The sequence below is a fragment of the Tursiops truncatus genome, chromosome 10 (genome assembly GCF_011762595.2).
Source record: "Tursiops truncatus isolate mTurTru1 chromosome 10, mTurTru1.mat.Y, whole genome shotgun sequence".
Classification (NCBI taxonomy): domain Eukaryota; kingdom Metazoa; phylum Chordata; class Mammalia; order Artiodactyla; family Delphinidae; genus Tursiops; species Tursiops truncatus.
The window spans coordinates 27,459,370-27,480,751 of record NC_047043.1 but is presented as its reverse complement, the minus strand read 5'-3'; positions in this window follow the sequence as shown (position 1 = coordinate 27,480,751).

The window sequence follows — 21,382 nt, the reverse complement described above, 5'->3', positions numbered from 1 at the left end:
TTTTAAATGGACTCTCAGGAGGAATAGATGATAAATGTGTATTTCAGTCTTCCTTTTTGGACGCTAAGCTGCTCCAAATACTTTTAATATAATTGTACAGATTACTTTAACCTTTGCTAGATCTGTGAATGGTGTACATCTAATTCTCATAGGGGCCCCATCAACTGGGTATTATTATTCTCATTCATAGTTAAAACTGGGTCTTTAGATGGTTAAATAATTTGATTATTCAACTGATCTAATACATTCAAGAATGAAGATTCAAGCCCATGTCTTTAATTGTGCAAAGTCCATGCTGTTTTTATCCTCTCAAACACAGGTTACATCAGTAGTCTAACTGAAATGCAAGATTATTTCAGCAATTAGCCATAGCAGTAAAATACATTCCCAAAAATACTACTGCATTTTTTGTATTTGTCATGAAAGAACACCTGTAAACATATAAATAACTTGCACAGTAATGTGAGGCTTTCTTATTGCAGATCACCAATGAGTTTCCCACTACTAAATCTAAGGGTCAATTTTTAGTCCTCATTTTTCTGGCCTAAAACCAACCTTTGACACATTTGAGTATTCCTTCCGTCAGAAATACCTTTGTTACTTGGGCTCTAAATGGCCACATTCTCTTCATTTTCTTCCTATCTTGCGGACACTTGGCCTCAGTCTCTGTTACAATTGGAGGCCCTAAGGGCTCAGTCTTCAGACTACTTCTCTTCTGTTTGCAGGTATAGTCCCTTTGGGGACTCATTTAATCTCCATAAAGTTCATCTCTTGCTGATGAGTTACAAATTATTTCACCAGCCTGGTGAAATTCTCTCCTGAATCCATACTTCTTTATCCGACTGCCTACATGATGACATCTCCACCTGTTTCTAACAGAAAGTCTGGAGACATCTAGACATCTCAAACTTAATGTGTTTAAAACCAACGCTTGTAATCTTATTCCCTGATGCTGTTTTACTTATAATTTCCTATATCAGTTACTAGCAACTCCACCCTCCAGTAGCTCAAACCAAAAGCTTTCCTTTCTTTTGCCCACATGCTAATTTCTCTTCATTGTCAGTTAACTCTACCTTTAAAATATATCCAGAACCATCAACTAATCACCATCCCCATCACTCCTACCCTGGTTCCAAGCACCATCATCTCTGGCATTAATTATTGTAACAGATTCTCAGCTGGTCTCCCTAATCCCGCCCTTGTCTCCATAGAGTCTATTTTCAAAACATCCCATTAAAATGTATGTCAGATTATGTCACATCCCTCCTCAAAAACCTCTAATGGCATCCCATTTCTTTCAGAGTAAATGTGAAATCCCAATAATGGTATTGCACCTTGACATAATTTGCTGCAATTCTTTGACTGCTCACCCTGCTCTACTTCACTGCTTCTTGAGCTTACCAGGAACACGCCAGTCTTGGAGCTTTGCAATTCTGTTCTCTGCTTGGAATATCTTTTCTCCAGAAATCCATGGGACTTGCTGCCTCTGCTCCTTCAAATCTTTGCTCGTATATCACCTTTTTAAAAAAAATATTTATTTGTTTATTTGCTCGTGCCAGGTTTTAGTTGCAGCAGGTGGGCTCCTTAGTTGCAGCCTGCAGGCTCCACAGTTGTGGCATGTGTACCCTTCGCTGTGGCAAGCATGTGGGATCTAGTTCCCTGACCAGGGATTGCACCCGGGCCCCCTGCATTAGGAGTGCAGAGTCTCATCCACTGCACCACCAGGGTAGTCCCTCACATATCACCTTCTCCTAAGCCCTACCCAGGCTGTCCATCCCATTTACAACTGCAGTCTCTCCCACAGCTCTTTCAAATTCCCTTATGTTTTTCTTTTAATATTTACCACCTCCTACTGAACTATATAATAACATTTTTTTTTTGTTTTTGGTCTCTCTTGCCCCTTCCCCTCTTCGCCCAGTAAATACATTCTCAGTGCGTAGAATTTCACCTGTTTTTATAGAGATTCAATCAATTAAAAAAAATTGTTCAGTGAATGAACATCATGGTGAGACTCCAGATTTTTGACACAGTTATTGATCGGGGCCTATTACAAGAAAACTTGCAGTACAGTGACTTGAAGTATCTTCTTTTTTTCAGGCAAGACCATCCCTAAAACACTAAGGATCGATCCCACTAACTTTTTCCTTAAAATCATTCTCAAATATTTGACAGTGCTAAATATTCTAGTCCCTATGAGGGTGAAGACTCAACAAAGACCCTCTGCTAAATATGTTAAAATAATTTACAAAAAGATGAAGTTGGAAATGTGAAAGACAAGGAGTAAAATGATAGAACAACCATATTTGCTGGCTTACATTTATGGAAAAATACTAGACATGACCATTTTTTCCCCTTTCACCTCACAAAAAATAGCTAAAGCCTTGAGAACATCAAAAAAACCTCCAAAATAGGTCAACAAGTTCATTGCCCTTCAAGACCATTCTTTAGCTAATGCTCCAGCCTTTAGAATTGGCTGTTGCATTTGCCACTTTAAGAAACACTAACATCTGCCTGAGTACTGCTCTCCCCGACTCCAGCAGGTGAGCAGGCTTTCTAACAGCAAGCCTTGCTCTAATGAACAGAAGTTATATTCCCATGTATACATATAGTTGATTCACTTTGTTATACAGCAGAAACTAACACACCATTGTAAAGCAATTATACTCCAATAAAGATGTTTAAAAAAAAAAGTTATATTCCCCAAGATATTCATTTGGCAGGGTTATTGGGCTGTTCTCAGCAATTCTCCAAACTTGGATTTCACACTTCTTTAGTTCTGAAGAGGAAAAAGGAAAAACAACTTCAATGTTTTGCAAAAGCAAAACAGAAAATGTCAGAGCATTAAGTGGCTACAAAATGAATTTCTAAGAGCTCTCTTGCCATCTTGCTGGGATAAATCATCCAAGATGATACCATTTTGAATTCTGTACATGGTTAAGTACTTTCAGCTTATTACTGTAAGGTTTAGGCTACTTTAAAAAGTGCCCCTATTTTGGGCTTATTGTTGGTTCAGAGCTATTTTGGAGAACCTGGTTTGGCTTGGATGAACTCTGAGAGTTTGATTCAAATGGAGACAAGGTGTCTTCCTGATTCTGCTTGATATATTTTAGGTGAATAATTTACACAGGTCTTTAAAATTACTGCTTCATTTAAACTTACATTTCTTCCATAGTTCTTTGGAAAATGTTGAGAAATAATGATATTAATTTTTTGTTTTCTTTGTGAAAACATTTTAAGTTATTTAAACAGTTGCCAAAATTAGTCTGTATTTCTTAGTTCAATGGATAGGTAAAGCTACAAGTGAAAAGGAAAGGAGGGGTGAAGAAGTTACTTCTATGGAAGCAAAAAAAAAAACGTGAGTAACCTAAGCCTCATTAGTTTGATAGTTAAGAGGGACAGAGAAGTTTAGGCGTCAAGGAAAGCATTAACCAAGACAGAGAAACATAAAACAGCATAAGGTACAGGCATACCTTATTTTATTGTGCTTTACATCACTATTGTGCTTTGCAGATACTGTGGGTTTTTTTTTTTTACAAACTGAAGGTTTGTGGCAACTGTGCATTGAACAACCCTACTGGGGCCATTTTTTCTAACAGCATTTGCTCATTTCATGTCTCTGTGTCACATTTTGGTAATTCTTGAAATATTTCAAGCTTTTTTATTATTGTATTTGTTATGGTAATGTGTAATCAGTTTTCTTCGATGTTACCATTGTAACTGTTCTGGGGCATCACAAACCATGCCCATATAAGACAGTGAACTTGATCGGTAAATGTTGTGTGTGTTCTGACTGCTCTACCGATGGGCCATTTCCCCATCTCTCTCACTCTCCTTGGGCCTTCCTATTCCCTGAAACAGCACAATATTGAAAATAGGCCTATGAATAAGCCTACAATGGCCTCTGAGTGTTCAAGTGAAAGGAATAGTTGCACATCTCTCACTTTAGAAGTCCATGAACTATTCTGTGTACTTCTTTCACACAGTTCTTTCCCAACTTTGGGGAGTTACTTTTTGTTCATGGTCAATCAGCACTCAGACAAAAATGCAAGAGGAATCCCCTGCAGATTTCTGGAACTCTTTCTTTTTTTTTTTTTTTTTAACATCTTTATTGGAGTATAATTGCTTTACAATGGTGTGTTATTTTCTGCCTTCTGTATGCAGTTCTCTCTCTCTCTCTTTTTAATTTTTGCTACAAATTCTAGCTTCTGATCTCCATCTCCTCAATTTAATGAGATTGCAAAGCTCTGTTTGTGTTTCCTCTGCCTGCGCTGTAGTCTTGAAAATTGCTTCAGGGAAGTGTGCTGGTGAATTTATAGGATCCACCTTATTTCTCTACTCCCAGGAATCACATCCTAATTGCTCACTATTCCGTGAATGAACAGAGTGGTTTCATACGTTGTCCAAGTTTTTTAGTTGTTTAAGATGGGAGGGCAAATCCAGTCCCTGTTAACTCCATTTTGAACAGAAGCAGCAATATATAAAAATGATATTTTTATCTGCTATCTGCCTGATCCTTTTGCCTAATGTCTCCAATTTTCAGAAATAGGTGGGGAATATGGGTGCTATTTATTTGGTCTCATTCAAAGAACTCAATGATGTCCCCCAAATTTAGAAAAACAAACTTTAGATATTTTTAGAAAATAAAATTTTCATCATAAAGTTAGTTAAAAATAAGAAAATAAGTCACACAGTGCTATTTCAAAATTTGTGAATGCTGAAACTTACACAGAGCGAAGGTACATATACTTCGTTATTTTTTCTTAATCTATCGAAGATGTTTTACCATTAAATATATTCAATATATGTTTCAAAAAATCCTTCTTAATCCCCAAAATAATTCAGATTGAGAAAACTATTCTAGAGAAGTCTATATATCTATAAGGTATTGTATAAATTTTAAATAAAAGATACCTGGGGAGTTGCTTATTGTCTGCGTCTTGGTAATATGGCTGAGCTCTGCTGGACTCACACTTATACGTGATATTGGCGTCAGGTTGGTTTAGAAGGGCCTCAGCTGGGAAACCAGTCTCTTTCCATGTGGTTTTTCATCATCTTCTTCTTTAGCGTGAGCTTTTTCACATGGGGCAGTGGTTTCCAAGAACAGCAAAAGAGGCAGAACTTCAATGTGCAAACTTTTTTTCAGGCCTTTGCTTGTGTCAATATTTCTGATGTTCCGTTGCCCCCAAAAGTTTCATAGACAGCCTCAGAGTTGAAGCACGAAGAAAGGTGTATTATAAAACTGGGGGATAATCTTCAAAGTTTTGTGCCCTTTTTTGCAATCTGTCATGTGTCATTCATCACAACACGTGTCAATAGTCTTTTAAAATTCTTTAATGAAGGATTGATAAGGGGTTATGGATCTTTAATATAAATTGATTCACTTTCTTTGGAGGACAGTTTGGCAATATATGTTTACCTCTGGATACCTCTTCTAGGAAATTTTATTACAGATGTACTCACGTATGCACATAAATATGTATAAAATTACTTTTATTGTTTTATTATGATTGATGGCAAAAGACAGGAAACAACTAAATGTGGTTAACAGGTAGTGTTTAAATAATTTATAGAACATGTATACAATGGCATATTATACACCTGGTGAAAATAAATGAATCAATATGTGCTGGTGTGAAAGAAACTTTATAAATTGTTAATTAGAAAAGAAAATCCCATGGCATAGAAGAGTGCCTATCCTTAGGTATATGTTTTTAAAAAGGGTATGTATATAAAGATGAAAACAAACATTTGTATAAGTAGTACAGTTTCTTGGATGCAGAAACAAATTGTTGATTGTTGTTTCTGCGGAGGTGACTTGGAGTAACATTTAAATTTCATTATATATCCTCTTTCTTCCATTTATACCCTTCAGTGAGTGCACTGGTTACTTTATCTTTCAGATGAAACTATCTAGTGAGAGAAAACATCACTTTAAAATAAAAGGTTTGTGCAAAGAGCATTCAACAGTGCATGCAGTGGTGAAGCATAGAGTAACTCAAAATATCCCTATGACAACAACAGACAAAAATACTTGGTGCAAGGAATGTATAAATACTTCAGCATGGAGCTCCAGAGAAGGTAGAAATCACCGTCTTTGCTGGGGAAAGAGGGATGATTTTCTGAAGATGGCTTTTAGGATGGGTCTTTATGTTAGAGATGGGGGAGCAGGCCAGAAAGTGGAAACAGTAAGCGGGGGATGGAGATACTGAAATGACCCAAGAAATGGAGCATGAAGCTATGAATAAGGACACAAAATTCCAGGCTGTAGTGCTTCTCTCTCTTTAAAACTTTAATTTTCCTTTAGAATTATTAATATGGTAGTGATTTTAATTAGATTTGTGGGGAATATTTAGAGACGAGAAAATTTAGAAAATTCTTGCGATGTATCAGACTTTCATATGAAAGCACTAGCTGGCAAATAAGGCTGAATAGGACAGTTACCTACGGTGAAGCGATGCTCTAAAACAGGTAAAAGGAGCACTGAGTGGGAGCATGAGGGGGATCAATAATCAAATTGTTTTTGAGTTAAAACTTTGACCTTGGGTTCAGAGTTCAGTCCTTCTCATTGACCCTTTGCTTGGTGATTTCATGGCTAGCCCTCTGAGACTAGAGCATCGAAGTGAAAGGGAAAACCCAGACCTCCTCTTTGGGGTCCGTGAAGGGAGAGCTGCTCTTCTGTTAAACAGTCAGAGAAAATTGGCATAATTCAAAAAGAGTCATGTACCACAATGTTCACTGCAGCTCTATTTATAATAGCCCGGGCATGGAAGCAACGTAAGTGTCCACCAACAGATGAATGGATAAAGAAGATGTGGCACATATATACAATGGAATATTACACAGCCATAAAAAGAAATGAAATTGAATTGTTTGTAGTGAGGTGGATGGAATGAATTTGTCATTCATACAGAGTGAAGCAAGTCAGAAAAAGAAAAACAAATACCATATGCTAACACATATATATGGAATCTAAAAAAAAAAAAAAATTGGCAATGGGTAGAAGTGTCCCAAGGCTACCAATGCCGTTGTTTTCTACTCAATCTGCTGACTCTGTGACTGTTATCTTTGTTCTAATTGTGCTTTGGGGAGTGATCAGGCAAACACACAAGCCTCTGAAATTCATTGCAATCCAAGTAAGCACATGGATCCTCAGTTCATTCCTCTATGACACAGGGGAATTCTTTTTTTAAATGACACCTTCAAGGGTACACTCAGTAACTTGTATAGTTAAAACATAAGCCTATGCTTGTTTCTAGATGTGACAAAATTCATTCTGGAAAGTTTTGCAAGTATTTAAGTTAGATTCGTTGTTTCATATAATGAATCTTGTCAAAAAGGGCTGCTCACTATATGATGTTAATTCCTTCAAGGTCTGAACCTAACAAACCACGTTCCACGGTTTCAGTGGTGGTAAGTATGGTAAATCTTGGCTGAAATTCCATCTGTTTTCAAAATTCTGTGTTTTATTTAGTCTCCAGTCCCACTTCCCTCATGAGACTGGCATGTAAACTGGGATTTAGCTTCCTGCCTTTTAAGAAAAGAGGTTTTAATGCAGTGAAGCAAAACTTCACAGCTCTCTTTATTTAATTTATTTTTTTAACATCTTTATTGGAGTATAATTGCTTTACAATGGTTAGTTTCTGCTGTATAACAAAGTGAATCATCTATACATATACATATATTCCCATATCTCCTCCCTCTTGCATCTCCCTCCCACCCTCCCTATCCCACCGCTCTAGGTGTTCACAAAGCGCCAAGCAGATCTCCCTGTGCTATGCGGCTGGTTCCCACTAGCTATCTATTTTACATTTGAGAGTGTATATATGTCCATGCCACTCTCTCACTTCATCCCAGCTTATACTTCCCCCTCCTGCTGTCCTCAAATCCATTCTTTACGTCTGCATCTTTATTCCTTTCCTGCCTCAGATCCTTCAGAACCATTTTTTTTTCCTTTTATTCCATATATATGTGTTAGGATACGGTATTTGTTTTTCTCTTTCTCACTTACTTCACTCTGTATGACAGACTCTAGCTCCATCCACATCACTACAAATAACTCAATTTTGTTTCTTTTTATGGCTGAGTAATATTCCATTATATATATGTGCCATATCTTCTTTATCCATTCATCTGTCAGTGGACACTTAGGTTGCTTCCATGTCCTGGCTATTGTAAATAGAGCTGCAATGAACATTGTGGTACATGACTCTTTTTGAATTATGGTTTTCTCAGGGTATATGCCCAGTAGTGGGATTGTTGGGTCATATGGTAGTTCTATTTTAGTTTTTTTAAGGAATATCCATACTCTTCTGCATACTGTCTGTATCATTTCACATTCCCACCAACAGTGCAAGAGGGTTCCCTTTTCTCCACACCCTCTGAAGCATTTACTGTTTGTAGATTTTTTGATGATGGCCATTCTGACTGGGGTGAGGTGATACCTCATTGTAGTTTTGATTTGCATTTCTCTAATGATTAGTGATGTTGAGCATCCTTTCATGTGTTTGTTGGCAATCTGTATATCTTCTTTGGAGAAATGTCTGTTTAGGTCTTCTGCGCATTTTTGGATTTGTTTGATTGTTTTTTTGATATTGAGCTGCATGAGCTACTTGTAAATTTTGGAGATTAATCCTTTGTCAGTTGCTTCATTTGCAAATATTTTCTCCCATTCTGAGGGTTGTCTTTTCATCTTGTTTATGTTTTCCTTAGCTGTACAAAAGCTATTAAGTTTCATTAAGTCCCATTTGTTTATTTTTGTTTTTATTTCCACTTCTCTTAGAGGTGGGTCAAATGGATCTTGCTATGATTTCTGTCATAGAGTGTTCTGCCTATGTTTTCCTCTAAGAGTTTGATAGTGTCTGGCTTTACATTTAGGTCTTTAATCCATTTTGAGTTGATTTTTGTGTATGATGTTAGGAACTTTTCTAATTTTATTCTTTTACATGGAGTGGTCTACTTTTCCCAGCACCACGTATTGAAGATGCTGTCTTTTCTCCATTGTATATTCTTGCCTACTTTATCAAAGATAAGGTGACCATATGTGCATGGGTTTCTCTCTTGGCTTTGTATCCTGTTCTATTGATCTATATTAGTGTTTTTGTGCCAGTACCATACTGTCTTGATTACTGTAACTTTGTAGTATAGTCTGAAGGCAGGAAACCTGATGCTTCCAGCTCCATTTTTCTTTCTCAATATTCTTTGGCTATTCGGGGTCTTTTTTGTTTCCAGACAAATTGTAAAAATTTTGTCTAGTTCTGTGAAAAATGCCATTGGTAGTTTGATAGGGATTGCATTGAATCTGTAGATTGCTTTGGGGAGTAGAGTCATTTTCACAATGTTGATTCTTCCAATCCAAGAATATGGTATATCTCTCCATCTGTTTGTATCATCTTTAATTTCTTTCATCACTGTCTTATAGTTTTCTTCATACAGGTGTTTTGTCTCCGTAGGAAGTTTTATTCCTAGGTATTTTATTCTTTTTGTTGCAGTGGTAAATTGGAGTGTTTCCTTAATTTCTCTTTCAGATTTTTCATCACTAGAGTGTAGGAATGCAAGAGATTTCCATGCATTAATTTTGTATCCTGCTACATCACCAACTTCATTGATTAGATCTAGTAGTTTTCTGGTAGCATCTTTAGGATTCTCTATGTATAATATCATGCCATCTGTAAACAGTGACAGCTTTACTTCTTTTCCGATTTCTATTTCTTTTTCTTCTCTGATTGCTGTGGCTAAAACTTCCAAAACTATGTTGAATAATATTGGTGAGAGTGGATAACCTTGTCTTGTTCCTGATCTTACAGGAAATGATTTCAGTTTTTCACCTTTGAGAATGATGTTGGCTGTGGGTTTGTCATATATGGTCTTTATTATGTTGAGATAAGTTCCTGCTATGCCTACTTTCTGGAGGGTTTTTATCCTAAATGGGTGTTGAATTTTGTCAAAAGCTTTTTCTGCATATATTGAGATGATCATACGGTTTTTCACTTTCAGTTGGTTAATATGGTGTATCACATTGATTGATTTGCGTATATTGAAGAATCCTTGCATTCCTGGGATAAACCCCACTTGATCATGGTGTATGATCCTTTTAATGTGCTGTTGGATTCTGTTTGCTAGTATTTTGTTGAGGATTTTTGCATCTATGTTCACTAGTGATATTGAACTGTAGTTTTCTTTCTTTGTGACATCTTTGTCTGGTTTTGGTATCAGGGTGATGGTGGCCTCGTAGAATGAGTTTGGGAATGTTCCCCCCTCTGCTATATTTTGGAAGAGTTTGAGAAGGATAGGTGTTAGCTCTTCTCTGAATGTTTGATAGAATTCACCTGTAAATCCATCTGGTCCAGGGCTTTTGTTTGTTGGAAGATTTTTAATCACAGTCTCAATTTCAGTGCTTGTGACTGGTCCATTTATATTTTCTATTTCTCCCTGGTTCAGTCTTGGAAGGTTGTGCTTTTCTAAGAATTTGTCCATTTCTTCCAGGTTGTCCATGTTATTGGCATATAGTTGCTTGTAGTAATCTCTCATGATCCTTTGTATCTCTGCAGTGTGAGTTGTTACTTCTTTTTCATTTCTAAATCTGTTGATTTGAATCTTCTCCCTTTTTTTCTGGATGAGTCTGATAGTTTACCATTTTTGTTTATCTTCTCAAAGAACCAGCTTTTAATTTTATTGATCTTGGCTATTGTTTCCTTCATTTATTTTTTCATTTATTTCTGATCTGATCTTTATGATTTCTTTCCTTCTGCTAACTTTGAGGGTTTTTTGTTCTTCTTTCTCTAATTGCTTTAGGTGTAAGGTAAGGTTGTTTATTTGAGATGTTTCTTGTTTCTTGGTATGATTGTATTGCTATAAACTTGCCTCTTAGAACTGCTTTTGCTGCATCCCATACGTTTTGGGTCGTGTTTTCCCTATCATTTGTTTCTAGGTATTTTTGGTTCCCCCTTTGATTTCTTCAGTGATCTTTTTGTTATTTAGTAGTGTAGTGTTTAGCCTCTATGTGTTTGCATTTTTTACAGATTTTTTCCTGTAATTGATATCTAGTCTCATAGCATTGTGGTTGAAAAGTTACTTGACACGATTTCACCTTTCTTAAATGTACCAATGCTTGATTGTGACCCAAGGTATGGTCTATCCTGGGGAATGTTCCATGAGCTCTTGACAAGAAAGTGTATTCTGTTGTTTTTGGATGGAATGTCCTATATATATATCATTAAGTCCATCTAGTTGAATGTATCATTTAAAACTTGTATTTCCTTATTTATTTTCACTTTGTATGATCTGTCCACTGGTGAAAGTGAGGTGTTAAAGTCCCGTACTATGATTGTGGTACTGTCGATTTCCCCTTTTATGGCTGTTAGCATTTGCCTTATGTATTGAGGTGCTCCTCTGTTGGGTGCATAAATATTTACAATTGTTATATCTTCGTCTTGGATTGACCCCTTGATCATTATGTAGTGTCCTTCTTTGTCTCTTGTAATAGTCTTTATTTTAAAGTCTATTTTGTCTGATACGAGAATTGCTACTCCAGCTTTCTTTTGATTTCCATTTTCATGGAATATCTTTTTCGGTCCCCTCACTTTCAGTCTGTATGTGTCCCTAGGTCTGAAACTGATCTTTTGTAGACAGCATATATATGGGTCTTTTTTTGTATCCATTCAGCCAGGCTATGCTTTTTGGTTGGAGCATTTAATCCATTTACGTTTAAGGTGGTTATTGATGTGTATGTTCCTATTACCATTTTGTTAATTGTTTGGGGTTTGTTATTGTAGGTCTTTTCCTTCTCTTGTGTTTCCTGCCTAGAGAAGTTCCTTTAGCATTTGTTGCAGAGCTGGTTTGGTGGTGCTGAATTCTCTCAGCTTTTGCTTGTCTATAAAGGTTTTAATTTCTCCATCGAATCTGAATGAGATCCTTGCTGGGTATAGTAATCTTGGTTGTAGGTTTTTCCCTTTGATCACTTTAAATATGTCCTGCCACTCCCTTCTGGGTTGCAGAGTTTCTGCTGAAAGATCATCTGTTAACCTTATGGGGATTCCCTTATGTGGTATTTGTTGTTTTTCCTTTGCTGCTTTTAATATTTTTTCTTTGTATTTAATTTTTGATAGTTTGATTAATATGTGTCTTCACATGTTTCTCCTTGGATTTATCCTGTATGCGACTCTCTGCATTTCCTGGACTTGATTAAATATTCCCTTTCCCATGTTAGGGAAGTGTTCAAATGTAATCTCTTCAAATATTTTCTCAGTGCCTTTCTTTTTCTCTTCTTCTCCTGGGACCCCTATAATTCGAATGTTGTTGCATTTAATGTTGTCCCAGAGATCTCTAAGACTGTCCTCAATTCTTTTAATTCTTTTTTCTTTATTCTGTTCTGCAGTAGTTATTTTCATTATTTATCTTCCAGGTCACTTATCCGTCCTTCTTCCTCAATTATTCTGCAATTGATTCCTTCTAGAGAATTTTTAATTTCATTTATTGCGTTGTTCATCAGTGTTTTTTTGCTCTTTAGTTCTTCTAGGTCCTTGTTAAACATTTCTCGTATTTTCTCCATTCTGTTTCCAAGATTTTGGATCATCTTTAGTATCGTTACTCTGAATTCTTTTTCAGGGTAGACTGCCTATTTCCTCTTCATTTGTTTGGTCTGGTGGGTTTTTACCTTGTTCCTTCATCTGCTGTGTGTTTCTCTGTCTTCTCCTTTTGCTTTACTTACTGTGTTTGAGGTCTCATTTTCGCAGGCTGCAGGTTTGTAGCTCCCATTGTTTATGGTGTCTGCCCCTAGTGGCTATGGTTGTTTCAGTGGGTTCCTGGTGGAGGGGACTTGTGCCTGTATTCTGGTGGATGAGGCTGGATCTTGACTTTCTGATGGGCAGGACTGCATCCGGTGGTGTGTTTTGGTGTGTCTGTGACCTTTTTATTATCTTAGGCAGCCTCTCTGCTAATGGGTGGGCTTGTGTTCCTGTCTTGCTATTTGTTTGGCCTAGGGTGTCTGCACTGTAGCTTGCTGGTCGTTGAGTAGAGCTGGGTCTTATATTTGAGATGGAAATTTCTGGCAGAGCTTTCACTATTTGATATTACATGGAGCCGGGAGGTCTCTGGTGGACCAATGTCCTGAACCTGGCTCTCCCACCTCAGAGGCACAGGCCTGACACCCAGCTGGAGCACCAAGACCCTGTCAGCCACACGGCTCAGAAGAAAAGGGAGAAAGAAAGAAAGAAGGAGAGGGAGAGAGGGAGGGAGAAGGAAGGAAGGAAGGGAGAGAGGGAGGGAGGAAGGGAGGGAGGAAGGGAGGAAAGAAAGAAAAAAATTGTTATTAGAATAAAAAATTTAAAAAGTTATTAAAAATTAAAAAGTAATTTAAAAAAAGAAAGAAGAGAGCAACCAAACCAAAAAACAAATCCACCAATGATAACAAGTGCTAAAAACTATACCCAAAAAAAAGCGGACAGACAGAACCCTAGGGCAATGTTAAAAGCAAAACTATACAGACAAAATACACAAAGAAGCACACACATACAAATACACACAAAATGAGAAAAAGGAAAAAAAATATGTCTATGTATATATATGAAATAAAAAAAGGAAGAGAGCAACCAAATCAGTAAACAAATCTACCAATGATAATAAGCTCTAAACACTAAACTAAGATAAACATAAAACCAGAAACAAATTAGATGCAGAAAACAAACCCCAAATTAGAGTTGCTCCCACAGTCCACCGCTTCAATTTTGGGATGATTCATTGTCTATTCAGGTATTCCACAGATGCAGGGTACATCAAGTTGATAGTGGAGATTTAATCTGCTGCTTCTGAGGCTGCTGGGAGAGATTTCCCTTTCTCTTTTTTGTTCACACAGCTTCTGGGGTTCAGCTTTGGATTTGGCCCCGCCTCTGTGTGTAGGTCGCCAGAGGGTGTCTGTTCTTCGCTGAGACAGAAGGAGGTTAAAGTAGCAACTGATTAGGGGGCTCTGGCTCACTCAGGCTGTGGAGAGGGAGGGGTACAGAATGCGGGGCAAGCCTGCAGCTGCAGAGGCCAGCATGACATTGCAGCAGCCTGAGGCGTGCTGTGTGTTCTCCCGGGGAAGTTGTCCCTGGGTCACCGGCAGTGGTGGGCTGCACAGGCTCCTGGGAGGGGAGGTGTGGATAGTGACCTAGGCTTGCACACAGGCTTCTTGTTGGCTGCCACAGCAGCCTTAGCATTTCATGCCCACCCCTGGTGTCCGCAGTGATAGTCACGGCTCGTCCCCATCTCTGGAGCTCATTTAGGCGGTGCTCTGAATCCCCTCTCCTTATGCCCCTGAAACAATGGCCTCTTGCCTCTCAGGCAGTTCCAGACTTTTTCCTGGACTCCCTCCCGGCTAGCTGTGGCTCACTAGTCTCTTCAGGCTGTGTTCACGCCGCCAACCCCAGGCCTCTCCCTGTGCTCGGACCGAAGCCCAAGCCTCAGCTCCCAGCCCCGCCCACCCTGGCGGGGGAGCAGACAAGCCTCTCGGGCTGGTGAGTGCTGGTCGGCACCAGTCCTCTGTGCGGGAATCTCTCTGCTTTGCCCCCCGCACCCCTGTTGCTGTGCTCTCCTCCACGGCTCCGAAGTCCCCCCCCGCAGTCTCCGCCCGCGAAGGGGCTTCCTAGTGTGTGGAAACTTTTTCTCCTTCACAGCTGCCTCCCACTGGTGCAGGTCCCGTCCCTATTCTTTTGTCTCTGTTTTTTCTTTTTTATTTTGCCCTACCCAGATACGTGGGGAGTTTCTTGCCTTTTGGGAAGTCTGAGGTCTTCTGCCAGCATTCAGTAGGTGTTCTGTAGGAGCTGTTCCACGTGCAGATGTATTTCTGATGTATTTGTGGGGAGGAAGGTGATCTCCACATCTTACTCCTCCACCATCTTGAAGGTTTCTCCCACAGCTCTCTTTAAAACCCATTAAAAACACTGATTTAAATTCAAGATCTAATATCACAGCTCTGGTAGGTCATGGCTGTAAATTCTTTGCTACTTTTTGCATTAAGAAGTAGACTCTAATTTTCCTTTCTTTGTATCCAGGCTGGCTTAGAGACATGCTTGACTAATAGTATGTGACAGAAGTGACATTCTTATACTATCAAGGTCTGGTTTTAAGAGCTTCCAGGTTCCACCCAGGCCTCTGGGATTACTCTTTCTGGGAGTTCTGAGAAGCCATGTAAGAAATCTAACTGCTGAGAGCAGCATGCAAGAGAAGCCACTAATGGGTTCTTCCCTTGGCCGTCCCTTAGCAGAGCATTGCAGCCATCTTCGCTGAGGTGCCAGACATATGTGTGGATGTTTTCTGATTCCATAGGATACTGCTGTCCTTGTATGCTAGAAAATTCCAGAAGTGCATGGTTGTCAGTGCTCCCAAAGATGATCCTTGAACAGTTGAGGATCAGAGATAAGATATATATTACAGGCTCCAATTGACCAGGTGAAAATTCTGGGTGGTGTTCTATACAATTCTCAGAGGTCCTGGCAGAATTAAGGACTCATTACCTACAGCAGAAACCTTGTTAATGGAGCCCTTCTTGCTTTCTCTCTCATATTGTCTCTCATACTCTCTCTCTCTCCCTCTCTTTCTGATTTTCACTTTTCTTGGGATCACATTCCAAACAACCTTCCTGCACCCAAGTCCTTGTCTCTGCAGTATTCTGGGGGAGAAATCCAAACTAAGACTGTGTCCTGACATGACATTGCTTAGATGATATTTTACTCCATTTGTGCTAAAGCCCAGTCCTCCTACTGATTCAGCATTCACAGGGCTTACAGTGGAGACTTTTTTCAGGTAAAAATGAGAGAGTTTCCACATAGTTATTAGTAATTCTTCCTGACTCCAAATGATGACGCCTGCATTTTGAATTTCTGGCTAAGGTGAAGACAGGAGTATATACAGTTAGATTTCAGTTGATTAAATCTAAGATGTCAGCCTCATTAACACCTCATTGCCAATAATGGAATTATGAAGCCTGGGTATATACATCCTATCATCATGGTTCAAGATGTAGTCTGTTGGCCGGGGCCACCACTAAACTTGATACAAATTAGAGGACAGTGCTGTTACAGTGTCAGAATGAATGTAAGTTAACACTCATAGAAAATTGTGTTCTAAAATTTAATTTAAAATATTAATGAGCGGGGCTTCTCTGATGGTGCAGTGGTTGAGAGTCTGCCTGCCAATGCAGGGGATGTGGGTTCATGCCCCGGTCTGGGGGGATCCCGCGTGCCGCGGAGCGGCTGGGGATGTGAGCCATGGCCGCTGGGCCTGCGCGTCCGGAGCCTGAGCTCCGCAGCGGGGGAGGCCACAGCAGTGAGAGGCCCGCGTACCGCAAAAAAAAAATTAACGAGCAACAAAGCATTACATAATTATGTCAGACAACATGCACACTAAAAACTGAGCTCTAGTTGGCTCAATTTCAAAGATTTCATTTGAGCCAAGTAATAAGTAATATGATACCCAATCTGAGACCAAATTAAAGCCATTTCTCTGTTCATGGTTAGTATAGTAACTTACTTCCTGTCAAGAGAAAGCAGAACAATTTTTCGTACACGACAAAAGGAATGACCACTCAAATGCTGAATTTTGTAGCATGCATCAACTGAATTAAAAATAGTAAAAATATGGCAAATATGTTTCTTTCTGGTGAGGAAAAGACAAATGTCAACTTACCAATAAAGTGCACGGAGAGCCTGCACCTGACTCACAAGCAGAAAACTCCTTAGAGTGTAAGCGTTTTCAAACATGAAGGAAAACTCTTAAATATAAATATGTACCTGAGCTTTCTAGAAACATAACAAAAATTTTGTTCTGAATTAGGGTCAGAGGTGTTTCTGGATTATATCTGAAATCTAACCTACCTAGAACCACACATTCATTCAGTTGATGAATAGCTTCATCTGGGTGTCTCAGAGATGAACTGTGGAAACTGTAAACTCACATTAAAATTTCACGGACATTCAAGGGGAAATAAGGAACTCAGGCAACAGTTCCAGAAAGAAGTTGAAGTGTTTTCATGAACTGTTGACCTTTCTGTGCTATACCAAGATCAGTTCTCTTATGAGAGCAAAATATCCCATGACTTGTCTGAGAAACGATCAGCTGTAGAAAGTGGTGGAAAAGAAGGTGTATGTGCCTGTGTGAGTGTGTGTGGTGGATGGAAAAGACAGGAAGCAGGCTGAGAGAAGGTAGTTTGTATCTGATAAACTATGAGCAAGCCCCATTATATTATATTGGGACATTATATTCATTACTTAATGTATTTATCAAAACCACACTGAGATAGTTGTACTCATGAGAAAACAGATCCAGTGAGATTTTGGAAATGAAGGTCACAACGCTGGTATACTACTGAAGCAAGATTCAAATTTGAATGTTTTCTAGCTTCTAAGTTCTTGTTCTATTCTACTTCTCCTGAAATAAGGCACAGGACATATTTTCAGCAGCATGGTACCATTTCCATAAGATGACTATTTTTGCTCAGTACTAGAGAACTGAGGCTATGTTCAGCAAGCAAGCTCTTTGCTGTTATTTACAGATAATGGAGAACATTTGTTGTGCAATGGGGGCGATGCTCCAGCTAGAAAAATCTTGCTAGTAAGACAGGGAGTATGAGTTTCTCTTTGCATTTCTCTTCCAGTTTACTGAATTTACTACATGACATGTAAATGTACGTGTAGCACATTTACTACATATAACCTTTTGTCAACAAGAATCTGGTTTTTTTTTACATTTTTTAGTTGAAATATATTTGACATATAACATTGTATAAATTTAAGGTGTACAACATGTTAAGTGATACATTTATATGTGATTGCCATTCTAGTGATAATTGCCACCTTTATTATGTACATAGTTATTCTTTCTTTTTCTAGTTGGAATAATTAAGTTCTAGTCTCTTAACAAGTTTAATGATTATAATACAATATTGTTGTCTATATTATATAGATCTCTAAAGTACAGTACAGTGAATATAGACAAAGTCATAAAGACAGAGAGTAAATGGGCTATAGGTCCTATCCTCCCGCCCTGCACCTATTCCCTGATAACCCATTTTACTCTCTGTTTTTATGACTTTGTCTTTTCTTAGATTCTGCATGTAAGTGATATTGTACAACACTTGTTTTTCTTTGTCTGACTTATCACACTTATCATAATGTGCTCAGGGTCTATCCATGGTGTCAAAAATGGCAGGACATCTTCCTTTCTCATGGCTGAATAATATTCTACTGTGTTTGTATATGTCACATCTTCTTTATCCATTCATTTATTGATAGGCACTTAGGTTGTATCCATATCTTGGCTATTGTGAATAATGCTGCAGTGAACATGGAAGTGCATATAACCCAACATCCTATTTTCATTTTATTTGAGTATATACCCATAAGTAAAATTGCTGGATCATATGGTAGTTCTATTTTTAATATTTTGAGGAACTTCTATATCGTCTTCCATAGTGACTGCGCCAGTTTTCATTCCCACCAATAGTATATAAGTTTCCTTTTCTCTACATCCTCAGCAGCACTTGCTATCTTAATGATGGTCATTCTAGCAGAGGTAGGGTAATATATCACTGTGGTTTTGATTTGCATTTCACTATGCAGTGTTGATTTTGAGCATTTTTTTCATGCACCTGTGGGCCATTTGGATGTCTTCTTGGGAAAAATGTCTATTTAGTACTGTGCATTTTTAGTCAGATTTGTTTTTGTTATTGAGTTGTATGAGTTCTTTATATATTTTGGATATTAACCCCTTATCCGATATATGGCTTGCAAAAAAAAGTCTCCCATTCTGTAGGTTGAACTTTCATTTAGTTAATTTTTCATTTGCTGGACAGAAGCTTTTAAGTTTGAGGAAGTCACACGTGCTGATTTTGCTTTTGATATTTGTGCTTTTGGTGTCACACCCAAAAAATCATTGCCAAGACCAATGTTGAGGAGCTTCTTCCCTAAGTTTTCTTCTAGAAATTTACATAACATATCTTCTGGAAGTTTACATAACATAACTTAAACATATCAAGTCTTATGTTTAAGTCTTTGATTCATTTCAAGTTAATTTTTGTGAGTTTTATATCTTTGCTCAGTCTTAAAAGTGAGATTCTAATCTTTGTTCTTCCTTCTCCAACAAGCCCAGGTATGTTAGTTATCAACTGCTACATAACAAATGACCAGTTATACACTTAGCAGCTTAAAACACATTTGTTATCTTACAGTTCCTGTGGGTCAGGAGTCCAGGTATGGCTAAATGGGTCCTCCGCTTCAGGATATTACACAAGGCTTCAATCAGGATGTTGGCCAGGGTTTGGGTCCCATCTAAAGACTCAGCTGAAGTAGGTACACTTCTGACTTCACATGCATTTTGGCAGAATCCAGTTCCTCAAGGGTTAAACTGAGGGCTCTTCTGTTCTTAGCTAGCTTTTGTCTGAAAATTGATCTCAGTTCCGTGCTACACGGGCCTCTTCAACATAGCAGTTTGCTTCATCAAAGCCTTCAAGATGAAAAAAGCATAGAGTCTGCTAGCAAGATGATAATGTAGAACAGGATGTGATAAATGTGAAAATATACATTAACTTTCTCTCTCTTTCTGTCTGTCTCTCTCTCAATCTCAAGATTGAAGAGATCACAAGGGTTGGGGCATTCAAAGAATGGTTTAATAGCAGGTGGGATATCTTATTGACCCTAAAAACTATGTATAAATGCTATGTAGCTGTAAAAAGAAAAGATATGTATTCAACTAGCAGAAATAGCAAAGGCAAAAGTACAGATGTATAAGTTCAGATGGCATGTTCTAAGGAAAAGGAGAACACTTGGCTACTGGAAGCAGAGAAATTGTTTTGAGAATTAATATTAATCTCTTATATTTACATAGACCTTTCTACCTGACAGACACCACTTTAAATACTTTACCTACCTTAACTCATTTAATCTCTGCAATAACCTTTTGAGATAGACAACATTAGTATTCCCAGTTTGCAAATGAGAATAGTAGATCTGGAGAGTTTAAGTGACTGGGCAAGCTTACACAGCAAGTAACTGACAGAAATTGGATTCAACCCAGGTATTCTGGTTAAAGCTGGTTTACACTATCCTATGAAGGCAGAATCTCTGTAATTTCCCCTCTGATTTTGCCAGTTATAATCATGTGACCATGAGAGAAGTCACAGAACCTATAGACTTAATTTCATATTCTTTAAAATAAGGTTGAAATAGATTATCCTACAGTCCCTCTCAGGATGAAAATTTTATTGTCGAATGGATTTTAGGACATGTCAAGGACTAATACAAGCTCTTTCACAGAAAAGAGTCATGTTCCAAGGAATGTTTTAGAAAATTATTATGGCAGGAAGTGCTATATAGGCTGGATTAGAGAAAGAATATAGTCAGAGGACTGGATAGAAGACCATTGCTTTAGCCCAAAACTTCATAGACTGCCAGTGTGGTAGCTGGAGAAATAAAGATGTGTGAGACAACAGTGGTACAGTAGGCATCTCATTACCATGGCAGCCAGATTTGGATTTTATTCTTGAGTCAGTCATTTACTAACTGTGATCTCAAGAAAGTTACTTATATTCTCTAAGCTCCAGTGAAATGGGTATAATAAGACACTGTTGGTTAGGTTGGCATGGCTGTGCTGCAGTAATAAGTAGCCTTCATATAGCAGTAACTTAATGAAATAACATGTTATTCTTATGCTCAATATCTGCTTAGGTTCTAGCTAACTATCTGGGGTGATGAGTGGTCCAGGCCAGTTTCATCCATGACTCCAGAACCCATCACACAGCCTCCTAGGAAGCACAGCAGAGGAAGAAAGAGCAGACAGGTTATTCAGGGACTTTTTACTGCCTCATCTTGTCAGGCATTTCCTCCCACTGTGCATTGGCCAGAAATATATGCTCCCGCCTAAGCTGAGGGCCCGAATAGTACAGTCTTTTTTTATGCCCAGTAAGGAGAGGGGAACAGATGTTGCTGATCGTCAGTGAGGTCTACAAAAAATACCTAATTTATTTTGCACAGTAATATCCTCAGCACATTTCAGAGGTTCTTGGTGACTGAGTTCTGTCACTTCACTCTTCTTGACAGAATTGGGTGTAATAGGAGTGAAGAATAAATAAGGGAAATTTTTAAAATACTCTCAAATATTTAATGTCTTTTTCCTTCAGTCTGTCACTCTCTCCCTCTTTCTATTTCTCTCCCTCTCATGTGCACAAACACACGTGCACACATACACATAGACACATGCACACACAGACATCAGAGCCTAACTAGGGAGCACGGTTATATTCTAAGCACACTGAATCAGCCTAGATTCTCAAGTTTCAGCTAAATGTCCGTGGACTTGATTATTAATATTTGCAAAAGTGATGAATCGAACTGGACTTCTCAGGTCTGTCCCGAAG